Below are 18,376 nucleotides of genomic sequence, written 5' to 3'. Positions count from 1 at the left end.
CTCATCAAGTCCAGATGTGTCCACACTCCAGGCCCCGCTTCCTTGCCACCCCCATGAATACTGACTTCTTTGTACTTCCTGGTCAGGGTTCTTGGTTGCAAGCAACAGAGAACTAACTCATGGACTTCTCGGGCTGGCTGGAGAGCCAGGCTCACAGCAACCAGGGAGGGCTGGACGGCAGCCAGATCCCCAGCCCAAATCACACCTTGAGGCCAGACCAGGGAGGACAACTGAGTAACCAACCTGAGGACCGGCCCTGTGGCCCCACTGCGCCTGACACCTCCCTCCTGCTGCTGCTGCTGCCTCCACTTGTGGCAAATGCACTCCATCTCTGCTTCTTTGTATCTTCTGCTTAAGAGTCAGGGTTGCCGAATGTGTGTGTCTGATTGGCTGAGCCAGGTCACAAGCCTGCAGCAGCTGCAAGGGAGGCTGGGAAAGTGAGGCCTGGTGCCTAGAATCTGCCTCCTGGGGAGACTCACAAGGCCAGGAAGGTTCCAGACAGAGGCCAGAGAATCTGGAAAACATAAAGGTGGGCCAGGCGCAGTGGCTCATGCCTGTAATCCCAGCACTTTGGGAGGCCGAGGCAAGAGTATCACCTGAGGTCAGGAGTTCGAGATCAGCCTGGCCAACATGGTGAAACACTGTCTACTAAAAATGCAAAAAATAGCTGGGCATGGTGGTGCGCACCTGTAGTCCCAGCTACTCGGGAGGCTGACGCAGGAGAATGACTTGAACCCAGGAGACAGAAGTTGCAGTGGGCCAAGATCGTGCCACTGCACTCCAGCCTGGGCCAAAGAATGAGACTCCCTCAAAAAAAAAAAAAAAAAAGATAAAGGTACCCTCTGCTGGGTGAGAAACCATTTGCTCCTGGGGCAGGGCCTGTGTCTGCCTCTCCCAGCCCCCACCCCAGCATTAGGAGTGGCTGCGCTCTCAACAGGGCACAGGAAACCTCCTGAGGTGAGGGGTCCCACCCAGAATTAGAGACCATGGGAGCTGGAGGGGCCACGTTGGGGCATCTCCACACAGTTTTTATTTTGTCAAGTAAGAATATCAGAGAAATAATAAACCATTTTTTTTTCTTTTTTGGGACAGGATCTCACTCCATTACCCAGGCTGGAGTGCAGTGGTGCAATCTCAGCTCACTGCAACCTCCGCCTCTTAAGGCTCAAGCAATCCTCCCACCTCAGCCTCCCAAGTAGCAGGGACTATAGGTTCATGACACCATGCCTGGCTAATTTATTTATTTATTTTTTTGCTGCCCAGGCTAGTCTCGAATTCCTGGCCTCAAGTGATCCTCCTCCCTCAGCCTGCCAAAGTGCTGGGACTGCAGGCGTGAGCCTAGGCTAACAAATCACTTTCTCCTGGCACCATCATTTCATCAAAAAAGAGACAAGAGATATCTTAAACACCAATAAAAATAAAAGGAGAGGACAGCAGGTTTTAGAATAAAGCATCATCCTTTAAGCTAGATACATGTTAGCTTTAAGAAAAACTCATTATATTGCTCTGAATTTCCAGGACTTTTCAGGACTTTTGCTAGAAACCTGTGAAAAGATCATGACACAGCTGAATTTGAATATGGGCTGTGGATTAGATAATAGTGTTGTATCAATGCTGAGTTTCCCGGTGTCTACCGTGCAGGAGTTACGTAAGTCTTGACCTGTAAAAGAGCATCCTTATTCTTAGGAAATACCCCCTGAAGTATTTAGAGGTAAAAGGGCACCATGTCTGCAACTTACTCTTAATTGGGAAATTTCGGGAAAAGATTACACATTCACACACATAAACATATATAAAGAAAAATAAAGTAGAAGGGGTAAAATGAAAACAATTAGATATCTGCAAAAAAGTTATAGTAGAGTCTTTGTAGTATTGTTGCAACTTTTTGGTAAATTTGAAATTATGTCAGAATTAAGTTACCCAAAAAAAAGTTAGCAGCGAGTTAACAATGAGTCTCAGGGTTGGTTTTCCCTTGGTACATTACCTATTTTGGAAGTGTTTGAATTTTTATGAGCATGTATGATGTATGATGTTTGTAGTTACAAAGAAGAAAGACAAAAATTACAAAAATTAAAGCGAAAAAGAAAAGGCCATGAAAGACTCAGTCTAGCTTTTTTTTTTTTTTTTTTTTTTGAGACATAGTCTCACTCTGTTACCCAGGCTGGAGTGCAATGGCATGGTCTCGGCTCACTGCAACCTCTGCCACCCAGGTTCAAGTGATTCTCCCACATCAAAGTCACCTGCCACCACATCTGGCTAATTTTTGTATTTTTAGTAGAGATGGGGTTTCACTATGTTGGCCAGGCTGGTCTCGAACTCCTTACCTCAGGTGATCCGCCCGTCTCGGCCTCCCAAAGTGCTGGGATTACAGGCTTGAGCCCCCGCGCCCGCCCAGTCTAGCATTCGACACTTGCTGATCTGGCCTAAGTTCCCATTCTACAGAAAAGGAAACTGAGGCCCAGGCAGGGCTTGCGGCTTGCTCAATGGCACACAGTGAGTGTCGTCAGTGAGGAGTTGGCCAGGGCTGCTCCCAGCACAATTCTTTCCATGCTGGGATGCTGCCCATGAAGCAGAGTGTGGGACTCAAGGGTAAGGAGGGCCAGGCAGGACTGGACAGGATGTTGGGACTTGGCCCCTCGAGAATGCCAGGTCCCATAGGGATGTATTTCTTTGACATTTTACCCTGATACATTCCCTTCAAGCCAAGGAGGATGATCAAGAATTGCTCCATACACGTTTACCTATTTCTCATATGGGGAAACTGAGGCCCTGAGAGGTTATGGGACTTTCCTGAGATCGTACTGTAAGCAAATTCCAGGCTGTAAAGTCGAGGGATAGCATAATTGGCCAGATCTGGCTAAGTTGCCTCAAGTCCAAGTTAGAAAGGAACAAAGGAAAGGGCCGTAAGAACAGGAGGGAAAAGGGAGGGGAAAACCTGCAATGTCAGAGCTGGGAGATCTCCGTTCCCTGAGCCCTTTCACTCTTCATGTGGATTAAGTTCACCTGAGTTTAGAAGAGGAAGAAACAGTGTTTTGCAGGTGCACCATGTCCCACAGCTTCAGGAGGCATCGCTCCCATGACAGTCTAGGAAAATAGTGCCTCCTGGAGTTGTGCAGTGGACAGTCTGTACAACTATCCATGGCAGCTCTGAGAAAGTCATCTGTTGTTGTTTGTGGGGGGGATGTTCAGGTAGGAAAGGGGAGTAATTAATTCACTGTCACCTAAATTAACCAGTGACTGATTCCATCAGTTTGATCAACCACTATTTACTGCCATAGATAGTATGCCAGGCACCACTCTAAGGGCTGGGACTTCCCAGGCTTGACATACACTGAAGGGAGGAGCTGCAGATAGGGGCAGGGGAGAAAGGAAGGCCTCCCAGAACAAAAACCCACAAACCAACCCCTACCATTCCTCCTTCCCCTCGGCTCAGCCTTCTCCATGCTTCAGGCCTCCTAGGAAAAGCCCTCCTGACTCCTCCAGGCCCCTCCTCCCACAGTTGCATAGAACATCAGGTTCTCTGCCCTTTCTGTGTCTCCTCCACCAGGTGGTGGGAGCTTCTTGGGCTCCAGGATGCAGTGCAGTTCTTCTTATTATTATTGTTTTATTTATATTATCATTATCACTATTATTTGAGACAAAGTCTCGCTCTGTCTCCCAGGCTGGAGTACAGTGCCTCCTGGGTTCAAGCAATTCTCCTGCCTCAGCCTCCCAAGTAGCTAGGATTACATGCCCACCACCACACCTGGCTAATTTTTGTACTTTTAGTAGAGATGGGGTTTTGCCCTATTGGCCAGGTTGGCCTTGAACTCCTGATCTCAGGTGATCTGCCCGCCTTGGCCTCCCAAAGTGCTGGGATTACAGGCGTGAGCCACTGCACCCGGCCTTATTATTTTTTTTTTAGGACAGGGTCAAGGTCTGTCACCCATGCTGGAGTACAATGGCGTGATCATGGTTCACTGCAGGCTCAAACTTCTAGGCTTAAGCAATCCTCCTGTCAGCCTCCTGAGTAGCTGGGACTACAGGTATGTGACACCATACCTGACTAATTTTTTAATTTTTTGTAGAGATGGGGGTCTTGCTATGTTGCCCAAGCTGGTCTCGAACTTCTGGTCTTGAGCGATCCTCCTGCCTCAGCTTCCCAAATTACTGGGATTGCAGGCATGAGCCACCACACATGGCCTGCAGTGGAGTTCCTTCCCCAACCAAGCACCTAAAATTCATTCATTCACTCATTTAGTCATTCATTCATTCATTGTTTGTTTTACTTCTTGTATTCCACAGGCATTTGTCTATTTGTTTGCTAACTAGATTTTTTAAATAAAAAAGAGATATGCACTTATAATTAAAAATAAAATTAGGCTAGGCGCAGTGGCTCACGCCTGTAATCCCAGCACTTTGGGAGGTGGAGGCTGGCAGATTACCTGAGGTCAGGAGTTCGATATCAGCCTGGCCAATGTGGTGAAATCCCGTCTCTACTAAAAATACAAAAACTAGCTGGGCATGGTGGCACACATCTATAATCCCAACTACTCAGGAGGCTGAGGCAGGAGAATCACTTGAACCCAGGAGGCAGAGGTTACAGTGAGCCGAGATCACGCCACTGTACTCCACACTGGGTGACAGAGCAAGACTCCATCTCAAAAAAATTTAAAAATTAAAAAATTAAATTAAACAAAGCAAGCAAACAGTTTCCCTCTCAGAAACAACTATTCTTCTCAATGTCTGAGTCTCCTTCCAAATATTTCTAGGCAGTTCCTAGTATATAACTATAAAGAAACATAAACATATGTGTGTGGTGTATACTGTTTTCCTTTTTTCACAAAAGAAAGCATACGTTACACATAGTTCTGCACCTTGAATTGTTTCCACTTAATTCTGTATTGAGGTATTTGTTCCATATCAGCACGTGCATACCTTCTTTCATGGTTGTGGACTCTTCCAGAGCATGATGTCTTGCCATCTGTGTCAGTCGTCTGTCAGTTAATATCTAGTCTGTTTCCAGTTTTTCACAGCAATGAAAATCTTTCTAGGTGCATCTTTGTACATCTGTGAGTGTATCTGGAGCCCAGCTTCCTTGAAGTGTAATTGATGGTGCAAAGGAATGAGCAATTTGCATTTTGATAGATATCATCCAATAGTCCTCCAAAAAGTTGCACTCAATTGTACAAAAAAATCACTATTTGATCTCTACCAATCTGAGATATGAAAAAAACAGTATCTCATTTTAATTTGCATTATTCATGATGAGAGATGTCAGCTTTGTTTTTTTTTGTTTTGTTTTTTTTTTATGTTTCCAAATCATTTGTATTTCTCTCTCCCTCTCTTCTCTTCAACAATATTCAAGGAGCCACTCTGGGCCAGGCTGTTCGTTCTTTAAGTCGCATAGGCAGTGTCTGGGACCTATGAAAAGTTTATGGTCCTGCAGAAAGGTTTGAGATTTGAAGGGTGGGGGAGGATGTATTGACTTTGATTTTTTTTTTTTTTGAGACAGAGTCTCACTCTGTTGCCCAGGCTGGAGTGCAGTGGTGTTATCTCTGCTCACTGCCAACTCCACCTCCCAGGTTCAAGTGATTCTCCTGCCTCAGCCTCCTGAGTAGCTGGGATTACAGGTGCACACCACCACGCCTGGCTAATTTTTGTATTTTTAGTAGAGATGGGTTTTCATGTTGGCCAGGCTGGTCTCGAACTCCTGACCTCAAGAGATCCACCCACCTCAGCCTCCTAAAATGCTGAGATTACAGACGTGACCACCGCACCTGGCCCAAAATACTTTTTAAAAACCAGAAAATGAAAATGAAAATTATGTCATTTAATGTCTATAAACCACAATCATGTGACACCTTCATTAATTGGAAAGCCTAGAAATCATGAACATTTCATTACATTTTAAAGCTGTTGGTTGGTTTAGATGTTCTCATTTCAAAGAAGTCTCAAGTATGCATGATGCTTTTTAAGAAATTATAATTTTTTTTTTTTTGAGATGGAGTTTTGCTCTTGTTACCCAGGCTGGAGTGCAATGGTGCAATCTCAGCTCACTGCAACCTCTGCCTCCCGGGTTCGAGTGATTCTCTTGCCTCAGCCTCCCAAGTAGCTGGAATTACAGGTGTGAGCCACCACACTCAGTTAATTTTTTGTATTGTTAGTAGAGACAGGGTTTTTCCATGTTGGTCAGGCTGGTCTCAAACTCCTGACCTCAGGTGATCCTCCTGCCTTGGCCTCCCAAAGTGCTGGGATTACAGGTGTGAGCCATCATGCCTGGTCCAGAGAGCTTTCTGTCCACAAACAAGCCAACCTTTCAACAAAAGTAGGAGACAGTGAAGGAGATCAGATCTAAGTCTTGTGCTAGCCAAGGACCCCTGACTTCCCTCCCAACCCCCAAGTGTCACAGAGAAGAAACCCTCTTGCACGTCACCTCCCAGGCCCAGCCTAGTGGCTCAGCACTGGACACCGGGATTTGGGGAAAGCTGGTGCAGGTAAGGATGGGTGCACATGATGCTCTCTGTGGTCTTAGGACCAGTCTGGGTTGAAGGTGAGGGAGGAGGGAGATAGAGATAGGGAGGAAAAGGAACAAATTGCCCCCAAATGACAACTTGAAACTGCAGAACAAAACGTTTTTCTCTTTCATACCCTCTCCCTCTTTTAAAGGGAAATAGAGCTCATTTCTTGAAAGGGACCATCTGGGGGTCTAAGTCACAAGTGTGAAGGTTTTAAGACTGGGAGGTGACTAATTCAGCACCTACCACCTCCTCCCTGTCTGCTTTCCCTCCCATCTGAAACTCAGAAGGCAAAGGGCAGAGAGGACCAAAGGTTATCCCACCACCTGCCAGCGGGAAATGGCATCAGAACCACGCGTGTGTGTATGTATGTGTGTGTTTCCGTGTGTCTGTGTGTGTGTCTGTGTATGTGTGTCGGTGTGTGTGTATGTCTATATGTGTGTATCTGTGTGTCTATGCGTGTGTGTGTCTGTGTCTGTGTGTCTCAGTATGTCTGTGTCTGTGTGTGCATCTGTGTATGCGTGTGTCTGTGTGTGTCCGTGTGTGTCTGTGTGTGTGTCTGTGTGTGTATGTGTATATGTGGGGGGGCACGCGTGCACATGCATGCATGTGCATATGCGTTATCCCTCTCCCCTAATAGTCTGTATCCCCAATCCTTAGCACAGGGCTTGGTACTGGGTTACATTCAGAAAAGATCTATGAAATGCAGCTGAACTGCATGGCACACTGGAGTCAGGTGAGCCTGCTTTGGAATCCCACTTGTGCTCTTTACTAGCTGTGTGACCTGGGGCAAGTTGCTGCCCTCTTCTGAGCTCAGTTTCTTTGTTTCTAAAAAACAAACAAACAAAAATGCATACGAAAACCTAGCCTGTGGGGACATTCTGCAGACTGAATGAAATGAAGTGGGTAAGGTGCCTCAACTTGGGGCAGGAGGGCAGCGAGAGCAGAGGCCACGGGCCACGGGCAGAGCAGGAGTATTGTCTGCCTGGGTGAGAGGGTGCTTGTGGGGAGGAGGAGAAGGGAGGCAGTGCAGGCAAGGCTGCCTGCTGGACAGAGGACTTGGAGCTGCCCTGGGAAGCGTCTGTAGGAAGCCATTGTAGGATCTATAGCAGGGGAGGGACCAGAGGATGGGAGGTGGCTGGCATCCCCTGGTTGCTACCATCTTCCATGGCTACAGCCTGGACCCCACATGTACTTATTGCTCCCTCCTCCCTCTGTGCACCCCTACCTCAGTCCAGGGAGTGCACAGAAGGAAGAGGAACCAATAAAACACATTTAAAAAAATAAGTCACTATTATTACTTTAATTTGGCTTCTAGGTACCTTCTTTTTTTGTTGTTGTTGTTGTTGTTTTTTTTTTTTTTTGAGATGGAGTCTGGCTCTGTTGCCCAGGCTGGAGTGCGGTGGCCGGATCTCAGCTCACTGCAAGCTCCGCCTCTCAGGTTTACGCCATTCTCCTGCCTCTGCCTCCCAAGTAGCTGGGACTACAGGCGCCCGCCTCGTCACCCGGCTAGTTTTTTGTATTCTTTAGTAGAGACGGGGTTTCACCGTATTAGCCAGGATGGTCTCGATCTCCTGACCTTGTGATCCGCCCGTCTCGGCCTCCCAAAGTGCTGGGATTACAGGCTTGAGCCACCGCGCCCGGCCTCTAGGTACCTTCTTATTCAAGACACAGTTGTGGCTGGGCTCAGTGGCTCACACCTGTAATCCCAGCACTTTGGGAGGCTGAGGCAGGTAGATCACTTGAGGTCAGGAGTTTGAGACCAGCCTGGCCAACTTGGTGAAACCTTGTCTCTACTAAAAATACAAAAATTAGCTGGGTGTGGTGGCATGGGGCTATAGTCCTAGCTACTCTGGAGGCTGAGGCAGAAGAATCACTGGAACCCAGGAAGCGGAGGTTGCAGTGAGCTGAGATTGCACCACTGCTCTCCAACCTGGGCGACACAGCAAGACTGTCTTAAAAAAAAAAAAAAAAAAGACACAATTGCATTTCACAGTGAAAAAAACAAAACCTCTCCAATGTATTCACACACATTTAGAGCAGAATTTGATTCCAACACTCTAATCAATGAACATCTAGCAAAGTGTGGCGAATATTACTGATGCAGTAATGGGAAAATGCTAAAGTAACAGTCTGAATAGTTTTGTGTGTCCTAAGTTTTCTGAACCAAGACTTTATTTTTATTTTTTTATTTTTATTTTATTTTATTTTTTATTGAGACGGAGTCTTGCTCTGTCGCCCAGGCTGGAGTGCAGTGGCGCAATCTCGGCTCACTGCAAGCTCTGCCTCCCGGGTTCACACCATTCTCCTGCCTCAGCCTCCCAAGTAGCTGGGACTACAGGCGCCTGCCACCTTGCCCGGCTAGTTTTTTGTATTTTTTAGTAGAGATGGGGTTTCACCAGGTTAGCCAGGATGGTCTCGATCTCCTGACCTCGTGATCCGCCCGTCTGGGCCTCCCAAAGTGCTGGGATTACAGGCTTGAGCCACCACACCCAGCCCCGACTTTATTTTTAATTAAAAGCAAAACTTACATTTTCTTTTCTTTCTTTCTTTCTTTCTTTCTTTTTTTTTTTTTTTTTTTTTTTTTGATATGGAGTCTCACTCTGTCATCCAGGCTGGGTGCAGTGGCAAGATCTTGGCTCACTGCAACCTCTGCCTCCCGGGTTCAAGCAATTCTCCTGCCACAGCCTCCCTAGTAGCTGGGATTACAGGCGCCCGCCACCACCCCCTGCTGATTTTTGTAGTTTTAGTAGAGACGAGGTTTCACCATATTGGTCAGGCTGATCTCAAACTCCTGACCTCAGGTGATCCACCCTCCCCGGCCTCCCAAAGTGCTGGAATTACAGGTGTGTGGCACCTCGCCCAGCCAAAACTTATATTTTCTTTTTTTTTTTTTTGAGACGGAGTCTCGCTCTGCCCCCCAGGCTGGAGTGCAGTGGCCGGATCTCAGCTCACTGCAAGCTCCGCCTTCCGGGTTCACGCCATTCTCCTGCCTCAGCCTCCCGAGTAGCTGGGACTACAGGCGCCCGCCACGTCGCCCGGCTAGTTTTTTTTTGTATTTTTTTTAGTAGAGACGGGGTTTCACCATGTTAGCCAGGATGGTCTCGATCTCCTGACCTCGTGATCCACCCGTCTCGGCCTCCCAAAGTGCTGGGATTACAGGCTTGAGCCACCGCACCCAGCCTAAAACTTATATTTTCAAAAGAAGTTTGCCTCTCCAAAAAACAGATTGGATAGCTTCTAAACTATATTACATAAGACCAAATAAAGATTTTAATTATTATGAAACAAAAGTCAGTAATCCAGGGAAACATCCCCTCCACGAATGTCCGAGCCCATTCAGGTGTTGCTGGTAGAATCCTAAAGAGTGATGTCTCTGGTTCCTGTGAACAATGTTCACAGTCCACAACCTTCAAGGACACAGCTCAGCTCCCACCAAGGGACCACGGCTGGGAGGAGAGCAGCAGAGCATGATCCCAAGGCCGCAGTACAGCTAAGTGCTCTCCAGAACCTGGGCAGGAAGCCGTACTCTCTGCCCTCCTCACTGGGTGATGTGGATGCCTCTGAGCTGTGGCTTTCTCCCTTCTAGTGGAATAACAATTGCTGACCTCACAGGGTCGTTGTGAGGATTAAAGGAGAGCATACACGCAAATCACTTAGCATCATGCCTGCTAACAGATCAATGCACGACTGTTATTAACTCAGAGTAGTGACAAGAGCGAGAGAAGATAAGGTAAATGGGACACACAGTAGAAAGAGTGAGGGAGTGTCAGAGGCAGGGGAGGATGACACCCAGGCAGCCCCAGCTTCTACCTACCCGGACTATCCACTTGCAGCCAGGGAAGAAGACGCCATGGAAGGAGGGGGTGATAGAGGGGCTCAGATGTTTGATAAGATGAGAGGTCATCCTTGATCTACTTCCCTCCTCCCCTTTCACCTCCAGCCCTGCCTGGCCCACTTCCCAGGGTGATCAGGCGGGGCACCATGGGCCAGCGGAGCCCTGGAGGGTTCCAGAGCTGTGCCTCACACACAGGGGCTATGCTGGGAGGCAGGAGGTAGGGCTGCAGATGTGAGGCAAGGGAGCTGGGATTCCCCATTGATCAGCAGGGCCCCAGGCACACCCCACCCTCGTTACCTGGGGGCCAGAGGCTGCTCCATTTGAAGTGTGGGCTCTCTCTGCAGATAGGCCAGCCGGGCCCTCCCCAGAGGCTAGGCACCTGAGAGGTGTGGGGTAGGGATGGTGGGGGGCGGGGATTTGCAGGTTGTCACTTCTTAAAATAGAGCCCTGCAGCCTGGGAGTCAGCCAGGTGTGATTGCCACACAGCCTCCCAAACTGACTGATAGGCACATTTCGATTCTGGGCCTGCCCAGACACATAAACTCCTTGGCACAGACCCCAGGGGACACTCTTATCCACCAAAGACAGACACTTGAGTCTGTACACCCATGTCCTGACTTAGACCCAGCCCTATTCATGTACGGGCCCCTTCTCCACAGGGTCTCACCACCCTCTCCACAGGGTCTCACCCCCCTCACACTCACACTCCCTGACACTCACAGGTCCTGCAGCCTCCTAGGTCTCCCTGGCTGGGACATCTGCCTCCTGGGGCAGGGGCCATTGGTTTTTTCACTGCTATCTCTCCAGTGCCTGTAACGGTGTCTGGCACATGCCAGTGCTCAGGAAATGTTTGTTCTGTAAATGAATACCACACACACTTGCACACACACACACACAGAGACACACATGCCATGATTAATTGCACCACCCTCACCCCTCCCCACCCTGGTGCTCTGAGTTCTCTGAGGCCCTGGAGGGAGCGGCACCTGGTGGTCTGTCCCTCTCTGACCAGGTCAGCCCCTTGCACCCATTGTCCAGGCAAGGGAGGGTGGGAGGTGGCCCAGGGAAGCAGAGCTTTGGGAAGCAGCAGCTTTGAACCCATGTTTGGAAGGTGAGTGGGGATCCTGGTTTTCTACAGGAAGGACCTCCCGCGGGGGCCACAGCAACATGCTGGAATTCTGAGTGGGAAAAGGTCTAGCTGGGTCCATGTCATGGGTAATCTCTTTTGGGAGAAAGCCCGGGTTTCCCACAGGCTGAACCCGGCTGTGACAGATTGAGACATATGAATAGAGCATGTGGTGGCCGCAGAGCCCATGGATGGGTGGTCAGGGAGTCCTCCCTGGAGGAGAGGAACCTTGTCCAGGTGAGAGACAAGAGGACCATCTGGGAACAGGGCTGGAAGGGGAAACTGAAGCTGTTGGTGTGATTATTCCAGGACTGGCAAGGCCGCATCGGATTTGTTTTAGGAGTTCATGACACCCTCTGGAGTGAGGCGGAGGCTCGCTGGGCAGGCTCACTCACTAGGGATTGGGCAGGCCCAAGCTGCAGCCACAGGGGCTATTGAGGGGCCAGAGTGAAGGCTCTGATCATAGCCTGCATCGGACGACTCGAGAATGAGGTGCCTGGGGGAACAGGCAGGTGACGGAGAGGACCAGAGACAGACAGGTGGCCAATGGGAGACCAAATGGATAGACTAACAGATGGACTGAAAGATGGAGGAGGATGGATGGACAAACAGATAGACTAACAGATGGACAGAAAGGCAGAGGAGGACAGACAGACAAATGGATAGACGGACAGACAAATGGACAGACTAACAGGTGAACTGAAAGATGGATGAGGACAGATGGACAAATGAATAGACTAACAGACTGAAAGGCAGAGGAGGACTGATGGACAAACGAATAGACTACCAGACAGACCGAAAGGCGGAGGAGGACAGATGGACAAATGGATAGACTAACAGACAGGCTGAAAGGCAGAGGAGGACGGACAGACAAATGGAAAGGCAGAAATGGGTGGATGAAGGAATGGACATTTGGAGTGGGGGTGGATGGGGGCTGGAGAGGCAGGGAAAGAGGGCTACTGGACCTCTATCCTCACAGTCACCCTCAGGAGCCTTAAGGACCAACTACTCCCACTCCAGACCTCCCACCCCTGCACATTCCCAGGCCAGGCTCCAGGGAAGACAACGCCAGCTTCACCTGGTGCCCAGAGACGCACCTTCCAACCAGGTATAATCCTGCTGCTGTTACTACTGCAAGCCCAGATGTGGAATCACCTCCAGGTGTTCTCACCAGAGCAGCTGTGCCTAGGATGGGATTGGGGCAGGCTGTATCTATGAACTAACACTCGTCAGCCCTCCAGCACCTGGGGAGTGCCCCGGTCATGGCAGACACTGCACCATGCACACACACACACACACACACACACACACACAGAGTGGCTGAACCACAGCCCGCAGACACTCGCTGACACACACAAATGGGCACGGTCACTAATGCCCAGTTACCAGGCCCCAGATGCCACAGAGGTGCAATGTTGCATAACTCCACAATGACCCAATCATGTGGTCTGCACTGTATAGGGTAACCTGGACCCTCAGACCCACCCAGCACTCATGCTGCCATTAACTAGCCAAGGTTCACTGAACAGCTCCTGGACCAGGCCTCGTGGGATGGCAGGAAAGCCACCTTCAATCTCTGGATATTTGAAGTTGCACCTTCAAGGGCTCCTTCCAGAAGATGCTGGACCCCTGAGCCTGCCTCGCAGGGCCCTTCCTCATCTCAGCCCCAGCCCTGCCTCCTGCCCTGCCCTCCTCCCATCTGCCCTCCCTTCGGCCACATTTCCCACCTTGGGCAGGCTTTTCCTTTCCACTGTGCCTTGGCACACACAATGCCTGTAGCTAGGAACCCCTTTCTCATTGCAATGATCCCATCCTTCAAGAAAGAGACCTCTGTGTACCTCCACTTTAATGGTGTGACATGCAATAGGGCCTCCAAAAATGTTTGTTGACTGCCTGACTGACTGACTTTCTGGATGAAATCATTAGAAGTATAAGTTAGCTCAGAATTAGTGCCAGACGGACTGGCCTGGACTTGCTGCTATGGGTTCTAGTCAGAGCAGGAAAGCGTCCATGGGCTGGAAGATTTTGAGCCCCCATAAGCACACACATGTGACTATAGCCCCCCTGGAGTAAGTCCTGCACTCTCGTACCCTCCGCATGCCATGGAAAACTTGCGCCACTGCCCCGTGCCAGGCCTGGCCACAAAGCGAGAGCTATGGGGGGGTCTCAACCACGGTTAGGGGCTCCCAATCTCCTGTTCCCTCTACCCACTGACACCTAAGGAAGTCCCAGTCTCTTTTGTAGGGTGTTCTTTGGGGCTGGGGAGTGTCAGGGCAGGCCCTCTGCCAACTCAGCAGGCTGGGGGACTTTGGATGTGCTGACACTGGCTGCCCTGCCACACCCTGTGTGGGCCCAGTTGGCCAGAGCTCTGACCAGCCTGGGCCTGGGCCTGGCAATAATCGATTGACTGACATGGAATTTCATTCCTTCAGCAAGGACCAGTCATACCTGCATAGAGTTGACATGGAGTAAGGCCTGTTTCTAAACACTTCATTCATATTTGCTCATTTCATTCTTGTAATGACCCTGTGAGGTAGATACAGTACTGATGCCCATTTCACAGTTGTGGAAACTGAGGCACAGAGATAGATAAACTGACTTCCCACCATCAAAGCAGTTAGGAGCGGGCAGTTATGGTCCACACCCAGATTATTGGGCTCTGGAGTCTGCACTTACTTTCCTTTTTTTTTTTTTTTCTGAGATGGAGTCTCACTCTGTCACCCAAGCTGGGGTGCAATAGTGCAATCTTGGCTAACTGCAAACTCCGCCTCCCAGGTTCAAGTGATTATTGGGCCTCAGCCTCCCGAGTAGCTGGGATTGCAGGCACCCGCCATCATGCCTGGCTAATGTTTGTATTTTTCCAGAGACAGAGTTTCACCATGTTGCCCAGGCTAGTCTTGAACTCCTGACCTCAGGTGATCTGCCTGCCTCAGCCTCCCAAAGTGCTGGGATTACAGGTGTGAGCCACCACCCAGCCTGGAGTCTGCACTTTCAACCACTACACTCTACCATGTCTCTTCTTTAACATTTTTTTTACAAATAACAACAAAAAAGTGAAGCTAGGCATGATGGTTCTTGTTTATAATCCCAGCACTTTGGGAGGCCAAGGTGGGAGCATCATTTGAGGCCAAGAGTTTGAGACCAGCCTGGGCAACATGGCGAGATTCCCGTCTCTACAGAAAATTCACAACTGTGATCCCAGCTGAGGTGGGAGAATCACTTGAGCCCAGGAGGTTGAGACTGCAGTGAGCTGCATTCACGCCACTGCACTCCAGCCTGGGGGACAGAGTGAGACCCTGTCTCAAAAAGAAAAAGAAAAAGTAATATTACTTGCACCAAGCAACCTTTGGCATTAGGGGCATGGACATGTGACATTCCAGGTCCCTTCCAGTCCTGTGTCTCACTTGCACACATACGCTACCTGCCTCATCCTGATGTTGCCAGGTGCACCCCTGTGACCTCCCGGTTCCTCCACAGCCAGGCATTGGCTCGTGGGAACTTGGTGCTCTCGGGTTTGGGTCCCAGTGGATTCTGGAACATCCTACCCCACACCTGTCCTTCCCTGCCACCCCTGCTCCGCCCCAGGCCAGCATTCCTGGAAAGCTGCAAGGCACTTTGTTCAGGGCAGATGTTTCCACACAGCTTCTATAGCTGGAACTGGGCTAGGCAGAGAGGGAGTCCACCCACAGCCCCACGGAGACTGCATCTTGAGACCAGAAAACTTGGAGTGGCCCTGGGGGATCAGTGCTGTTCCCATTCTCTGTGGCAGGGGCCTTGGCAGGTGCAAGACCCAGAGTGTCCCCCCACAACCTGAGAGGGCTGCTTCTGGACACAGAGAGCTCGGGCCTGAAGTGCATCTTTTCACCAGCCTTCCTGGGTCCTGCCCATTCCTGGAGACGGAGTTCACTACGCTCCTAGCCATGTGCTGGGTGCGGGGCGAGCCCCAGATGGCTCACTGACAAAAGGTGCAGGCACAGCCTCTCCATGAGCCATCAGGGACTCAGGATTGCATCAAATTCCCAAAGACTTTCCTGGGCCCACACTAGCCATCAACCTGGGATTCACCTCCCAGGCCTCCACCAGCTGCTGAGCAGAGCGGAGGTGGGGAGGCAAGAGCATGTCCTATCCTGCCTCCTGGCCCCCAGGCCCAGTAACACAGACCTAGGGTGCCTATTGTTTCAATAGCAGAAGTCGCCCTCCCCTCCGACCCCGTGCCCCCTGCAGCAGTGCTCCCCACCACTGGGCTTAATGCATGACCCGCCACTCAGCAGGTGATGACCTGCTCCTCCTTGGCTGGCCCTTCCAGCTCCTCCTCCTCACCCATCCTGACTCAGAGGCCTATCAGCTGCCACTGCCCCTTGGGTGGGAAGGAGCTATCTGGATGCCAGGGCCTGAGGGGCTGGCCATGCCCTCACTCCTTACTGACCTGACCTTTAGCAGGTCCTCTGAGCATTCTCTGATCTAGAAATGCCACATGTACACGCATGCGTGTGCACACACACACAAACACCCACACACTCACACCCAGCCGCTCTATGACCTGAGGAAACAGTTCGGGTGCAGGGTTGAGGCAGGCCAGGGAGGAGAATTAGACTGAGCAAAAACAGGGCATGTGCTGGGCAGCCTCCTGCTCTCCCACAGAGGCCCCTGCACCTCCTACTACTGGAGGGCAATGCAGCCCAGCCTGGGAAACAGACCTGCACTGCTTGCTCCCTCCCCAGAACCGGCATGAATTCTGGCTGCCCCTTGGTACTGGCCTCCGACCTTCTAGTTCTCTCCCTTTCTCTCTCTCTCTCTCTTACACATACCCCTCTAGATTCCTCTCCTGCAACTCCTCAAAATTTCTCACCCACCCTCACCCCACAGGAGGAGCATCAAAGTCCTACACAGCCTCGGGCTCTCTCAGCACCTAGGAGTTGAGATCAGGCCCTTGTGGCCCAGTCTTGGGGACTTCCCCCTACCAGGGTTGGCCCTCTTGGGTCCACGCCCCTTTGGCTAGACTTCTGATCGCTCTGGCGTCCACCCCGCAGCTTCACCACGCCTGCTCTTGCCTGCAACACACAGAGGTTGGCAGTGGCTCTGCACTGCTCCCAGCACCCCGGATGGCTCAGGGCTGTGGCATTTCGTTTTCTTTCATTTTTTGCCTTCATGTCTGTGCTGTTCACTGTGCCTGAAATGCTCTCCCCACTAACCCTCCTGCCCATTGCATCAGTGGCCCACAAGTCAGCACCTAGCACTTAGCACCAGCGAGGCTGTGTCCTATCCTCCTGACAAGGCCAATGAAAAAAGTCCCATTAATTATACCCACTGTTGGCCGGGCATGATGGCTCTCACCTGTAATCCCAGCACTTTGGGAGGCCAAGGCAGGAGGATCGCTTGAGTTCAGGAGTTCAAGACCAGCCTGGGCAACATGGCGAACCCCATCTCTACAAACAATGCAAAAATTAGCTGGGTGTGGTGGTGTGCACCTGTAGTCCCAGCTACTTGGGAGGCTGAGGTGGGAGGATCGCTGGAGCCCTGGAGGTGGAGGTTGCTGTGTGCTGAGATCATGCCCCTGCACTCCAGCCTGAGCAACTGAGGGACCCTGTCCTCAAAAAAAAAAAAAAAAGAAAAAAAGAGAAATGATACCATTGCTCAGAGGAGGAAGCTGAGCTGACAGAGGTCAAGGAAGATGCATTTCTACCCACCTTTCAAGATTCACTTTGGGCACCACCTTCCTCAGACTCTTCCCTCCTTACTATGCCTGCCCCTGTCCCAGGCAGGAGAAACTGCTCCCAGCTTAGAGCCACTGCCCCTTGTAGTGACTTCTGTTTGAGGCTGAGACCTCAGCCCCCAGGTCCTGATTTGTGCTCTCCTCCCTCGGTCTCGGGGCCTGTGAGAGTGGGCCCTGGGGCTGAGTCACTGCCTGGCCTTGCCTGCCCAGCCCTAAACCAGGCAAGCTTAGGTGCAGGTGACCCTGCTGCCCAGAGAAGTGGGCGGCAAGGATGGTCAGGCCCTCCTCCCTTTTCTCCTCCCTCCTACTCATCCATCTCCTGGCCACTTTCCTCCCTGTCTTGTCTTTTTTTTTTTTTTTTTTTTTTTTGAGATGGAGTCTCACTCTGTCGCCCAGGCTGGAGTGCAGTGGCACAATCTCAGCTCACTGCAACCTCCACCTCCCGGGTTCAAGAGATTCTCCTGCCTCAGCCTCCCGAGTAGCTGGGACTACAGGCATGTGCCACCATGCCCAGCTAAATTTTTGTATTTTTAGTAGAGAAGGGGTTTCACCATATTAGGCAGGATGGTCTCGATCTCCTGACCTCGTGATCCACCTGCCTCGGCCTCCCAAAGTGCTGGGATTACATGGTTGAGCCACTGCTCCCGGCCCCTCCTTGTCTTTTCATGTCTACTTCTCTCTCAGCCCAACCCCGTCTATACCCTTCCTACCAGTTCCCAGGAAAAGTGACTTGGACTTTGCTGATGGGAAGCAGAATCTGGGCTAAAACTAGGACAGGAGCGGGACTGATGCCTCCAGCAACTCCCCCAGCTCGAAGGAGGCCCAGCCTGGACCACATCGCCAGGACCCCTGGCTCAGCACTAGGGGTTACCTATGGGTGGCCATTTCAATGTGTGTGTGTGTGTGTGTGTGTGTGTGTGTGTGTGTGTGTGTGTGTGGTGGGCAGGACTGGGGAGGTGTATATTGATGAGGGAGGGGAAATGGGCCACTGAGCCCCAGCCCCAACACCACATATATTTACTGGTCACCCAGTGAAAAATAGACCCTGAGTGCCCCTAGAGAGGTGCAGAAAGGGAGAGGGATTCCAGGACCCCTGGGAGCTAGCTGTGCCTCAGGGCGTCCACATGACTTCCCTCTCCCTGCGGGGTGGATCTGTGATTCTGTCAAGTGTCACACACACCCCTGTGTTACTGGGTGGCACC

At 50.8% G+C, this 18,376-nt stretch overlaps 1 long non-coding RNA gene across 1 annotated transcript; it reads right to left on the bottom strand.

The window, feature by feature from the left end:
• Positions 1-6,171: 6,171 nt before the first annotated feature.
• LOC115894274 lies at positions 6,172-11,319 on the bottom strand. The gene is made up of 3 exons (XR_004054358.1): positions 11,056-11,319; positions 10,633-10,714; positions 6,172-6,295 (listed from the first exon to the last, which is right to left on the bottom strand). It is a non-coding gene; the product is annotated as an uncharacterized LOC115894274 (long non-coding RNA).
• Between the last annotated feature and the right edge of the window lie 7,057 nt (positions 11,320-18,376).

This window comes from Rhinopithecus roxellana, chromosome 17 (genome assembly GCF_007565055.1).
Source record: "Rhinopithecus roxellana isolate Shanxi Qingling chromosome 17, ASM756505v1, whole genome shotgun sequence".
Taxonomy (NCBI): Eukaryota; Metazoa; Chordata; class Mammalia; order Primates; family Cercopithecidae; genus Rhinopithecus; species Rhinopithecus roxellana.
This window is presented reverse-complemented; position numbering and strand designations above follow the sequence as displayed.